The sequence below is a fragment of the Durio zibethinus genome, chromosome 14 (genome assembly GCF_047325235.1).
Source record: "Durio zibethinus cultivar Kanyao isolate XHJ-2024 chromosome 14, ASM4732523v1, whole genome shotgun sequence".
Lineage (NCBI taxonomy): Eukaryota > Viridiplantae > Streptophyta > Magnoliopsida > Malvales > Malvaceae > Durio > Durio zibethinus.
In genome coordinates, this window is record NC_143175.1 from 4,853,129 (window position 1) to 4,866,992 (window position 13,864).

General features: G+C 30.2%; 1 pseudogene; it reads right to left on the reverse strand.

The window, feature by feature from the left end:
• Positions 1-112: 112 nt before the first annotated feature.
• Positions 113-7,764, reverse strand: LOC149514983 (disease resistance protein RPV1-like; annotated as a pseudogene).
• Between the last annotated feature and the right edge of the window lie 6,100 nt (positions 7,765-13,864).

Sequence of the window (13,864 nt, forward strand, 5' to 3'; positions counted from 1 at the left end):
CATTAAAAATAAAAAGACCTGGTAGAAATTCGGAAATTTGATCACTAACGATGGAAACAACGATGCATAAATTGAAGCAACTTATCTCTTCATCAGGATAAGAAGGTGCTGGCTAAGAAAAAGCAATCCGAGGCCCTTTAGTGCGATGCTCAAACCCAATTGGAACCTCACTTCCTGAAATAAAGGTGCTAGTTATACCGGATTCATGTACTACCTAATCCATCAAAATGGTTAGTTAATTAGGAATATATTGATCAAGTAATATAGGCAAACAAAAGATGAAAAAGGATATAAAAACTTTAGAGAGATGCGGCAAAGACCTGTGGGGTTGCAACTATTGTTGTGTCGGTTAGGTAGTTAAAAAGTTGCACCTTATTGCTGTCAATAGAATCAATGTTGAATAATTTTTTAATCTGTTCCACTTCAAAGTTTTCAATTGGTTCCAATTTGAACACACCTTCAACCTCAGCTAGCTTTTCACATCCCAAAATAATACATCTTTTCCAAGACATTAGACATTGTGAACTTGAAAGCACGTGCGTTAATGGAGACGATGACACGTAAATCCCAATGAGTGGACGGAAAATTGGAAGCTTTGGAATCAGTTGGAGCTCTGAGCAAGAAGTTAGTAGAAGTTCTTTAAGCTTTGCAAGGCCACTAATGCTCTTAGGCAGGCTATGGATTGGATTTTTACTTAAATTTAAAAACTTCAAGGAAGTTAAGCTGCTAAAATTATTGGGCATGACATCAGTAGATAGTTTGCAACTTTCAAGGCTCAGCTTTACCAAAGAGCATGGTAAAGATGCCCAAAAGAAACCCAATTCTTTGCTTCTTTTCAATGATAGCCAAGACATCCACGATTTTGATTGATATATGGCAGTTTCATTTAAATTAAGCACCCTTAATGATTTCATATTTTGCAACTCTCTAGGAATATCATCAAGTCTTGAGCAACCAGATAAAATAAGTGCTTCAAGAGACAATAGCAAACCAATTGTTCTTGGAAGTTTCATAAGGTTTTTGCAACCTTGAAGGCTTAAAAAAGTAAGTGTCTTCAGCTCACCAATGGATTGATCAATCTCAATCAACTGTATGCAATCTTTAAGCATCAACTTTTCAACACTTGGGAGTCCTAAAAAGTTTGGGGTTTTGAGAAGGCCATGTGAATGATTTAGATTAAGGATCTTCAAATTTGGAAGACACTATAGAAAGAAAAAAAAAAAAAAACTCTTTTTACAAACGTGTTATTGCTTCAGAAAAAAAAAAAAAGAAAGAGAAATTAGTGGTTATCACTTATCATACCTCAGTATCCTTCCAAATATGTTTTAGGTTACTGTTGCGCATGTCAAGAACAACTAGCCTCTTAATATCAAAATCCGTTGGAAGAGATTGTAGAGGAAATCCATGCCAACGCAACCATATTAAACATTAATTTGGGGAAGTCTTTGAAGTCTCCTTTAAGTTTTACATAATCTAACTGAAGTAGTTTAAGTCTCTGCATCTTTGCAAATGCTTCAGTTTCTATATCAACCTCATTTGACATGACAAAACGATTTTTTGAATGCTTTGCAAAATGTAGACCTGGAATTGTCCTTCTAGACTTGTTTTCTAGCAATCCTTGTAGGTCAACAGTGAGACACTTAATTGTTTTGGAACCCTGGATCAGAAAGAGTATCTTAAAAAAATATTGAAAAAATAGTTGTATGATAAAAATTAAAAACATACATACAAGAAACAAGTAGATTGAAATAAAGTCTCTTACCATTTTTTCTCTTATTACGTTGAGTGCATCCTTATCCCACAACCTGCTTCGTTTCCCAGGATCAAGAGATTCTTGGCGAATAATTTCCTTTCCCATATCTCTAACCATTTGATGCATCATTAGCTTGTTTTTTTCATTAACAATTAGGAGAGACCTGCCTATGAGATTTTCAATTCCAACTACTGTATAGAAACCACAACCATCTAGAATTGTAGTTGTATAATCTCTATCCTTCCCAATGAATAAGCAAGCTATGTCAAGGAATAAATTTTTATCATGATCATCTTGAAGGGAATCATAGCTTACTCGTAGAATCTTTTGAATTTTGCTGTCAGGGATTCCTCCCAATTTCTCCAACACACTTTTCCATACACTCATACGTTTGCCAGAGAGAGAAGAACCCAAAACTTGAAGAGCTAATGGAAACCCACCACAGTAGTTGACTATACTGCTTGCATACTCCATAAAACTCTCAGTTATAGAGTTTTGGCCGAAGGCATACCAGTTAAAAAGTTGAAGTGATTCATTGAAAGCTAATTCTTTTACTTCAAATACTTTGCATAGGTCTCCATAACTGAATGATGCTTTCAAATCAAACATCTGGGTAATAAAAGGACCCCTTAGCAGATATCGACACCTACTAGTTAGGATGATTTTACTTCCTGGAAAAAAGGGTGTTTGCATTCCAATTATTTTAGTTGTGTTTTCCAAGTCATCAACATGATCAAGAACAATAAGAACTCTTCTACAAACACAGCTTCTTTGATCTTAAGAATTCCATCATCTGCATTGTAGATTTTGTTTGCTTTCCCCTTAAGGATATCTGAAATAAGTTGTCTTTGCAAACGAACCAAGCCATTGCGCTCTTGAGTTGTTTCTCTAACATCAGCAAGGAAACTATAACCTTCAAATCTTTGGGTGTTTTGATTGAAAACAACCTTGGCAATGGTTGTCTTTCCAATCCCTCCAATTCGACAAATTATTGCAATGCCAGTGTTATTTGATCCATCTTCTTCTATCCACCGATTAATCCGTGTCACAAGAGAATCTATTCCAACTAAATATGAAGGAACATATAAAGCGGTGTGATGGAGTTTATTTTGAATCTGCTTAACAATATCTTGAATGACTTGCGACTCATGCCTACAAATTTTAAAAGATAAGTGTTAAATTATTCAACATATATGATCAAGCTATTACATTTAAAAAATTAAGAAACAAACAACATAAATTAATAAACCAATGCAAGTTTTAATGAAATTTACATACGATGAGATATGAACTTAAAATTTAAAAGTCCTAAAACCTTCTCCTCTTGAAGGTCTAAGAAAAGTTTGTTGGTTTCAATAAAATTACTAATAGGAACAATATATTGTGGAATAATATAGGATATACTAATAGGAATGTGAACTAAAAAGTTTCTAAAGGCAATAATATATATATATTATTAATGCAATTAAGGCAAGTTCTACCAAGTGGGAAGTCTTAATACAAACCTAAGATGCTAATAACTTACTAAGGATAGAGCCAAGAAACCAATCTAAAAGATAATGCAATTTTCCAACAAAATCCTAGACAATCAAAGAGCTGCGAACATTAAAAAAAAAAAAAAGCAGCAAAACCCAGTGAGAATCCCCTATAAAAGAAACTGTAACATTGCGCTAGACTAACATACAAAAAATACGAATTTAATAGTAGTTTCATTTGACTTCCAACGTTTATTGATCAATAGCACCAGAAACACAACTAGCTACTGTCATGATCTCCCTTTCCTCCTATTCCTATTCTATAGGTTTATTGATAATTACTCATTTTCTTCTGCAAAGTATTTATGTTTGATAAGATTCAAATATCGGAGCAATAGAGGCATGAGGCTGCTATTTGCGGTAGCAATACGGTCGGCACCATCATTAAACCAAAATCGGATGCATTTAACATTCACGTCCATTCCGGTAACAAAACAAAAATGCCATATCGGCGAAAAACAGCAATAGCGGGACGCAATCGGGGCTATTTGCATATTTTTTCATAGACTTGATGAGAAGAAATTTGATTTTTCATCAACAAACATTTAAATTTCAATAAAAATTAACAAAATAAAGCCCCCAGAAAACAGAAAACAAAGCATAGATTTACAGCAATTCAGCAAAAAATCAACCTAAATCAAAGATCAAGAAAAAATTATTGAAAGGAAGTAATCACAAAAAACTTAAAATTAACTTTTTCTTTGTTTAAGTTTCTGCAAATTTGTGTTGTCTAGGAGTTAAGAAGAACTAAGGCCTCGAGAGATTTTGCTTCAAACTCTAAAATTTCAAAAACCCATCTATAAGCACTAAATGGGCGTGGGTTTGGGGCTGTGGTGGTTGCATTAGACAAGAAATCAAACGAGCCAAGGCTGGTTGGCTGCCATGGCCGGTTTGGGTCGAGTCAGCGTGAGATTTTGAAGGTTGCAGAGAAGGTTGGTTCAATTGCACTTTCAATCGCAAGAAAAATTTGGATGCAGTGGGGAGTTTGGTGGGGGCTTAGGCTGTCAATGCTTAACCAATAAAAAATTAGAGAGAGAAATAATGGGTTAAAATTGAGAAGTTCTGACAATTTATTTCATTTAGATTAAGAAATTTAAGATTAAAAGGTTTAATGGAAATTTAGAAAGAATATTATTTTATAATTTAGATGAAAAAACATTAAATGATTAATATATTAATTTCATTAGTTATTAGCTTTGATTTTATTAGGATTTTATTACTGGTTTTATTGTTCTGATATTTATAAGTTGTTAAATTTTTAAATGCCAATATTTTAATATAATATGCCAAAAAATTGTAAGTAATTTTTTATATAAATAAAAAACTTAGATTTTCATTAACTACTTTAAAAATCATGTAAAATAGTTTTTATAATTACAATTATAATTATTAGATTTCATAATAAATTATGTAAATTTGAAAAAAATTTATGATTACGATGACATCTATTATGTTTGCAACCATAATAAATGTGACATAACAAAAAAAAGGTCCACGACCATAATTTAAATCCATAAATTAATTATTGATAGCTTTGTGAAAAAAAAAAAGAAAACAGTCATTCGTATACCATTATCAGAAATGTAGATATCATTTGTAGTTATTACAGGAGGACAAGACACAAATATTAACCTTAGTATGGGTCTACTTTCTACTCTAGTTAAAGGTTTTGTGTTTCTTCTTCTTTTTAAGATTTTTTAATTTATTCTTATCAATAGATTATAAGCACTCATCATCAGGCTTGTTATTAATTAATGTCATAGTCATCATTTTTATCATCAACAACATCATTATTACCATAAAATTCAATAATAAATTCAAAGAAATGGTGTGAATCACAATTAAAACTGATAATTTCAGATACAATACGGTGATACTACACGAAAACAATATGAAAAAACCATATTTGTTTTAAAAAAGCATCTTTCCTGTTTATTCATGTTAACAAAAATTTTGACATGATATAATTTGTGTTTTATATGTGTTGACACATGTAACACAATATGAATAATGCGTTTAATTTAATTTTATTATACGAATATACATTTAGTATGTTTAATATGTTTAACACGTTTAACATATTTTTTATACTTATTTTAATTTAATATAAACATATAAAGATTATTTTAATTTTTAATCTTTTAATTATGATATTTAATTAACTATTTAATATCATATAAAAATTATTTTAAACATTTAATTATGATACTCATTTAATAATTATTATAAAAAAATTTTATATTAATAATAAATACATTATAAATATTAATATTAGTCTTATACATTATTATTTTATTTTTTAATCTTTAATTGTTTATCATTTTGAATTTGACACCAAAAATTAACATAGTTAAGTAATATATTTAAAAAATATATATTAAATACAAATTAAATGGGTATTAAATTTTTTTTAATATGTAAATACTTTTTTATATTACTAATATGCTAAGTTTATTAAGTTATAAATGATGGATAATTTATAATTATTCATTATTTTAATCATGCGTTTGTATATATTCATTACTAATATAAGAATGTTGGAATTTCTATATCTAAAAGTTAATATATGAATGTAAAAATCTTGAAAATTTGAAAAAAATATCTCTCAATAAATAGTTATTTTATTAGGAAATAATATATAATAAGTTTAAATTTTGTTAAAATTTTATTGGTCAATGAATTATTTGAAAATTAATTTTATTTAATCGATAGATAAACTTAATTGGTAAGAGTTTTTAGTAAATAATTTTTTTTGGTAATAAAGTCCCAAGCATTAGAAATATTTTAAGAAAGATATAATTTTTATGTGATCCCTAAGAGAGATGCATTTTTTTGTGAAAGATTAATGAGGTTATATGTACGCGAGAAAGAGCTGGGGGAAATGTTAAGGTTAGTTGGGATAAACAGTAATCCACTCGGGTTTAAACATTAATGAGTAAGCATTAAGACTTAAGTAATTTTTATATTTATAATTAAGTAATTTTTATATTTATAATGAAAGTTTCTTTATGTGGATGTTGGCAATGAGTATTGAACCACTTTAAATATTATATTTTGTGTATAATTTATTTTATATTGATTTCATTGTAGAATACATTTATATTTGAAAATTACAACAATATATTTATTTAATTTTAATTATAAATATTTAAAATATTAAAATATTGATATAAAATCACAATTAAATAGAAAGATATTAGTTTTGACTTTTAGAAAAGAAAGGCTTGGTAAGCCCGTCTCATGAACAAACACCTTTGCAAATAAATAGAAAGAGAAGATATAAGAAAGACAAACATATTCTATCAAGAAAAAATAAAAAACAAAAGAAAGAAGACAAACATATAAAGACACATACACACACATGAATCTTATACTACCCGCAGAATTTTTTTTTCTTTTGAAATACTACCCACTTAGAAAATTAAGCATAAAAAGTTTTAAAATGTGAGATAAAAATGATTAACTACATTAAACAACCTAAACTAATAAAATGTAAATAGTTGAATTAGTATTAAAGATCGGTAAAATTATGAAAATTTTAAATAAAATAATAAATTTAAGGCAAATTAAAAAGGATATATTAATAATATTAATTTTACTTTTCCAAAAAATTAGGATTTGAGTTCTACATTTTAAACTTTTTTGGTTATCACTAACTCAATTTTCAATTCAACTTAAAAGTCTTTTATATCTATTTTTTTCTCTCCTAAATAATTATACCTCTAGTATGCCTACTTTTTAATGTATTCAAGTAATATACAACAATTAGAATTGCAGCTTTTTCTGTTTTCTCTTCTTCTGAAATTATTTAAGTAGTTAATAAATTTGTTTCTGACTTTTCACTATGGATCTATAACAATAGACGACAGAATTAATGTCATGAAATAATGGACAATTGGGCATGTAAATTAAGTTTGCAATTTTAAGAAGGGAGTATGCAACATAATATGAAACTTGATTAGTTATATATATGTACCTATCTTGTAGAATCATGCCTCCAAAATTTGCAACTTCTTTTAGAGCAATCCTCCATTTTTGTACCACGTCCATTTCGGATTTGAAACACTCTTCATGTTTTGCAAATGCTTCCGCATAACTCCCTGTCTGTTTTTTGACTTTGGTTGGATCGACATCATAGAAAACAGGCAAAACAATGTGTTGGGAGGATTTCTTACGCTCTAGTATCTTCACAAATTCGTTAAGGCACCATGTTGATGTAGCATAATTCTTTGAAAAAACAATGATAGAAAATTTTGATTTACATGGAATCGCTTTTTCAATTTCATCATTTATATTTTTTTCTCTCTCTCGATGTTTTTTATCATTTCGAAATGTGTGAATTCCTGCTTGTATCAATGTTGTATAAAGATGATTTGTGAAGTTTTTACGTGTATCTATATCTTTGAAACTCAAAAATACATGATAAGCACATCGTGAAATTGAGGTAGAGGCTTCATGAATCATCGAAACAGCCATTAAAAAAAATCCTACAAGAGAATCAAGATTAATTGGTACCTGAAATAAAAGTAAAACAACTGAACTATATATTATCAAAGAGAAGAATGTAATAAGAAAAATGAAGTCGTATTATATTTATATAGAAGAAAGTCTTATATATATATATATATATATATATTGAACTCTTTATTAATATTTTAAGGAAACAAAACTTGAAAGCAATAAATGAAATAAAAAATTTTTCGATCTCAGACGTTTGACCTAGCCTTTTGCCTTTTTTTTTTTTTTTGCAATATGCCAGTATCAGACAATGACTTTGCTTTTCTTTTTCTTGACATGAACATGACTTTATAATTTTCAAACGAGTGGGATTCAAATACTTTTGTCGTTCTCTTATTCCACACCAATTTATACGGAAAGGAAAATCAAGTAAAGTGGGTCAATCCCTCCACCAATCCACAACTCACAACTGGGAGAAGAAAATTGAAATAAATTTAGTTTCTAGACGTCCACCTAATTTATTGGAAAAGACGTCCACCTAAATTGAAAACAAATTTATTTTCAAGTAAATTTGTTTCAATTTTCTTTTGTCTAATCAATTGGTTTGGACTAGTGGAGGGACTGACCCGCCATAGATTGGAAATGTATTTGCTTGATTTTCCTTTTTGTATAAATTGGTGTGGAGTAAAAGACAGGCAAAAGTAATTAATTAATTAATTAGGATCCACTCATTTGCAAAAGATAAGTGATGTTCAGGTCAAGAAAAACAAAAGCAAAGTTATGGTCTGATATTGGAATATTAAAAAAAAAAGGGGAAAATGTCTAGGCCTGAGATTGGAAATTTTTTTTTAATTTCACTTCTTGCTTTCGAGTTTTGTTTCCTTAATTAATAAAGTAAAGAGTTTTAAAAAATCATAGTAAGACTTGGTTATATATAATAGGACTTCAATTTTCTTGATTCTTTCTTTTGATAATGTAATTAAGTCGTACAATATTTTAGAATTGCTTTATCCACCAATCAATCTTGATTCTCTTGTAGAATTCTTCTTCAATGACTGTTTCAATGGTCCGTGAAGGCAGATGAAGCCTCCACCTTAATTTCTTAATAAACTTATTATATATTCTTGAGTTTCAGAGGTGTGAATATGCACAAGAATTTACATATTATTTTTACACATCATTAATACAAGTAAGGATTCACACATTTAAAGATGATTAAACAATCAAAAGAGGAAAGAATATAAAGAATGAAATTGAAAGAGCGGTACTGCAAAAGTTAAAAAATTTTTATTATTTAGCATTGTATTTAGGTGAAAAACAGTTTTTGAATATAAAAATTATTTTTAACAAACATATTAAATGAGATTTTAATATAGCATTTTTGTTGCTATTAAAAAAATTTTAAAATTAACTTAAAACCAATCTTTTCGGTTCTCTATAAGGGTTTTTAATGGTTAGAAATTCACTAGTGTAAAGAATTTTTTATCAAGGGTTTCATTATATCTGATAGACTATTTGACAATCACTGTTGTGTCCCTAAGATTGGTGGGGCAAATAAATCTAAGTGACTCCTAAAGCACGCTTTGAAGTATTCTCAATTTAAAGTTAGGTTCTAGAATGAAGTCCACTAGTACAAGAAGACACATCTACAACAACCCTTGGACCGAGAGAGGATTGGCAAAGCTAATAATTTCAGGTTGTAAATTTAGAGCCTACACAAACTTGTTAAACATTTAGGTTTAACATTGACTCACTTTGTTATTAATAATGTTCTTTCAGGCCATATTCAATGACCCATTTATGCTCAACAGTGTCATTTTGGTGTTCGTCAACAAGCAGGAAGTGGTACGATTCTGTTAGTGGTTTTAGACCATTTGTCGATTAGATTTTTTTTTTTTGGCCAAAGATTATTTTGAATCATTAATAGTCGGAAAAGATCTTGGCTTCCGTACTTGATCTTTTGCATTTTTTTCTCTGCGTACAGGCAGTCCCCACATCAGATAGATGTTTCTTAATGCAACACAAACACAATCAAGATCTTGTGGTTGGCAAAAAGAAAATCTTATTGACAAAAGATTTTTTTTCAATTTTCTTATGGTTGGAAAATAATTTGTTTCAATTTTCTTCTCCCAGTTGTATGATCAATTGGTTTGGACTGGTGGAGGGATTGACCCGCAATCGATTGGAAATGTATTTGCTTGATTTTCTTTTTCGTATAAATTGGTGTGGAGTAAGAGGCGGGCAAAAAGTATACAATTAATTTGGATCCACTCATTTGCAAAAGATAAGTGATGTTCAGGTCAAGAAAAACAAAAGCAAAGTCATGGTCTGATATTGAAATATTGAACAAAAAAAGGGGAAAATATCTAGGTCAAAATATTTTGTTGTTAAGCATTGCATTTGAGTGAAAAGCAGCTTTTGAAAGAAAAAATTACTTTCAATAGAAATGCTAAAGGAGGTCTTAGTTTATCATTTCTATTGTGATTAAAAAATTTTAGGAATTTTAAATATTTGGTATTGTTGTGAAAAATGATGTGGTGAATTAAAATGTTCAAAAAGATATGTGTAAAATAATAAAAATTTAGAGAGATTAAAATTTAATTTAGTCAGTTTATACAACTTTCGTTAAGAGGTAGCATCTCTAAATTCAGATTTGAGTTTCAGTACTTAAAATCCTATCTCTTATTTTCACCCATCTGTTAGGAGTTTTTTTTATTTGTATTTACAAATTAAACGTTTGCACAAAAAAGCCAATTTTTTTCTTTGACAATTAGATTTAGTCAACAGCAAATTTTTAACGCAAAAGTCACTTTCAAGCTTAATGCTGAACTGAACTAAATATTATACAAATATAACTGTTGAAAAAAAAATTAAAATGCAGAGTTAAAGAAAAAGCTACCCTTAATTATGGCTCTCAGCTTCATGATTAACGGACACATCCCAAGTTGTATTTCAGTTTTTGGCCCTCAGCACTACAATTCTTCATTTATTTAACCTGTTATAACTTATACAAGAGAAGTAGAAATGACGAAAATGAATTTGTTTGAATTTTCTTCTTCGTGTCGTAGGAATTGGGTGGAGTGATTGAAAATATGTATTTGCTTGATTTTCTTTCCGTATAAATTGGTATGGAGTAATAAATGGCCAAAAATATAATTGGATCCCACTCATAACAAGGTTGTTGACTTGTGTGAATTCCGATTCAGTGTGTATTAGATATATCATTTGATTAGATTTATGGTCTTAATTTCATTTCCTTGTTTAATCTTTGGAATCTTTTTCTCTTTTTTCAAAATTTCCTCTTGGCATATATCATTGATTAGTTTTGTGGTCTTATTTCCATTTCCTTGTATAATATTTGGGATCCATCTCTCTTTTTTTTTTTTTTTGTTAAATTTCTTTTTGGCGCTAAATTAGATGCGATGAACTTTGCAGTTGAGACGGATAGACAAGTTGATATGACTACTAAGTTCTTGTTGTTGACTCCTCTAGGTTTCAATGTGGAGAAAGTTCAATATAAGAATGTGATGTTCACAGTTTGAGATGTTGGTGGACAAGAGAAACTAAGGCCTCTCTGGAGGCACTACTTTAACAAAACAGATGGACTGGTAATAATTAGTATTTCACAGCTTTTTGCCAAAACTGAAAGATTTAATTAGTTAAATAGTTTGTGCTCTTATTCTTCACTACTGATTGAAAAGGTAAGAACATTCATATCGCTCTCTACCATCGTTGTGTTAGAGATATTTTCAAAATAAGTGAAAGATAACGTAGAAATATAACTTAGTTAAGATAACTGAAAGTTCAAGAAAGATCAAAGAATCAAAAGTATCAAATGAGACTTACCTATAGAGTAGTAAACTGCTACACTAAGGTAGTCGACTGTCATGTACATATAATAGGGAGAAGTCGATTCGTAACCTTAGGACAATCGATTGCTTAGATAGAAAATATTGTGATTCAAGGAGAACACAAAAGCAGTCAACTGCTACGTGCTGGAATCGGCTGCTTTCATAACTAAAACATTCTGTAATTACACAAAAGTCGACTGCTATCAAGTCAATAGCATTCTGGAATTTAAGAAGTCCACTGCCTTACGGTGGAGTCGACTGCAATATGGACAATTACATTCTGAAAATGAAAAGAAGTCGACTGCCTATAAAGGAGTCGACTGGCCTAATGTGTGTGACATTCTGGAGCATGACTTTACGAAGGACCGAGAGAGGATCGGCAAAGCTAAACAAAAATTTCAGGTTGTAAATTTAGAATTTACATAAACTTGTTAGACATTTGGGTTTAACATTGTCTCATTTTGTTATTAATAATGTTCTTTCAGGCCATATTCAATGACCCATTTATGAGCAACAGTGTCATCTTGGTGTTCGCCACCAAGAAGGAAATGGTATGATTCTGTTAGTGGTTTTAGACTTGTCTTTTTGCGTATATAGAAAAATGGAAGTGGTATCTACTAGATGAACTATTGAGAACACACAAATGCATTTTTTTAGTTGTTTGAAGTACAATCTCTTGGATATTTTAGTGTTGAAAATGGATTCTTGTCCTTTCATCCTCTGCTTTTGGCTTCCGATGGATCCTTTTTTTTTTTTTGGTTAGTAAAAACTGTATTTTACTTTCTTACATGTTGTGGAAAAGTTATTACAACATCGAAGACATTAGAGTTATTCTAAAGTTTCAAACTATAGTCCCCCTTTTTCGCATGTACTTCGGGATTAGCAAAGATTAATAGAAGCAAAGAAACTAACATTTAATAGCAGCCATGATTGTAACATATTAAAAGCACAGTAATATTGCATATGTTTATGTATATAAAATCTGTTACTTATTTATGGTCCGTGTTCTTCAATATGGGTTGACATGTCTGCTTATCATAGTCCTGTTGCATCTTGCCTTGGAATAAAGATTTATGAACAAAACCTTGCCTCATTGTCCATTATTGATAAAATATGGCTTTCATATACAGCTGCATGTGTGATGATTTCATTCATTGTTTTGTCATGTGTTCTTGGTTTCTGAGTAACATAATGCGATGCTTGTTTAGCAGCCCCTGATTTCCTTCATTTTTTTGAACATTAAAAATTTGTCTGGAAAAGATGTCCAAATTATGACTCAATATTGATGTTGCTCAATGAACGCTTGAATGAATTGTAAATCCTTAACCCAGGAGACCTTAGACTGTCAAAGTTTCCCTCCTCTCTTGTTCCCCATAACATGTTACTAATTTGAAGAAGGCATCATTTGGTATTTGTCTGAAATGTAATTGCATAAAATTGACCATCTGAGGCATAATGATGGATAAAGCATACGAAATTGCAGCATGGGTGCTTTACTTCCCTGGACTAAACTCTATTGAATTTGCTTATGGTTGGATGAAATTATGAAACATAAGGAGTCTTTTCAGGCTTCTCTGTTAAGAAGCAAAACAACACAGAAATGGACCACGTTGTGAGTGTATTATTACTGCAGTCGCATAAAATTATATGACCTGTTAGGAATAAATATTGTGGTCATTGCCTAGAATAATGCTACATTTGAACCAACAGGACTGCTTTAGGAGTGATTATTGTTATGTTTGATCAGATTGGAGACTGCTAGGATTTTTTTTTTCTGTCAGTGCCACGGGCTAGAACTGACTGGACTGGAGTGTTGTTGATCGCAGTAGTTCATCTGTGATTGACTGCCAATGATTTCAACTGCAGGACATTAACACATGTATTAATAATTTAGGTGTAGAATATTAATCCAGCAATATGCCTCATACTTGTTTTATTTGTTTTTGTTGATGTTATTCTCATATCTTTGCTTAATGATGTAATGTGAGGATGTGTCTCTCTATTTCCTGTGCAACAATATCTAATGTTTTTAGTATTCATCATTTTAGATTTGTTTTTAATCTTCATTAATTTGTCTAGTCTTAGCTGTTATGTGGCAAATGAACAGGGCTAGTTCTTGTTCCCTCTTCCTTCCCACATTTTTTTTTTGGCTGGTTACTGAGATGATTAGAGCAATCGTCATTAAGAATCTTTTGAGCTTGCTGGTTAAGTGAATGAACCATTATTGATTGCTTTTGCTTCCTTGTATATATGATGCATACACCGAA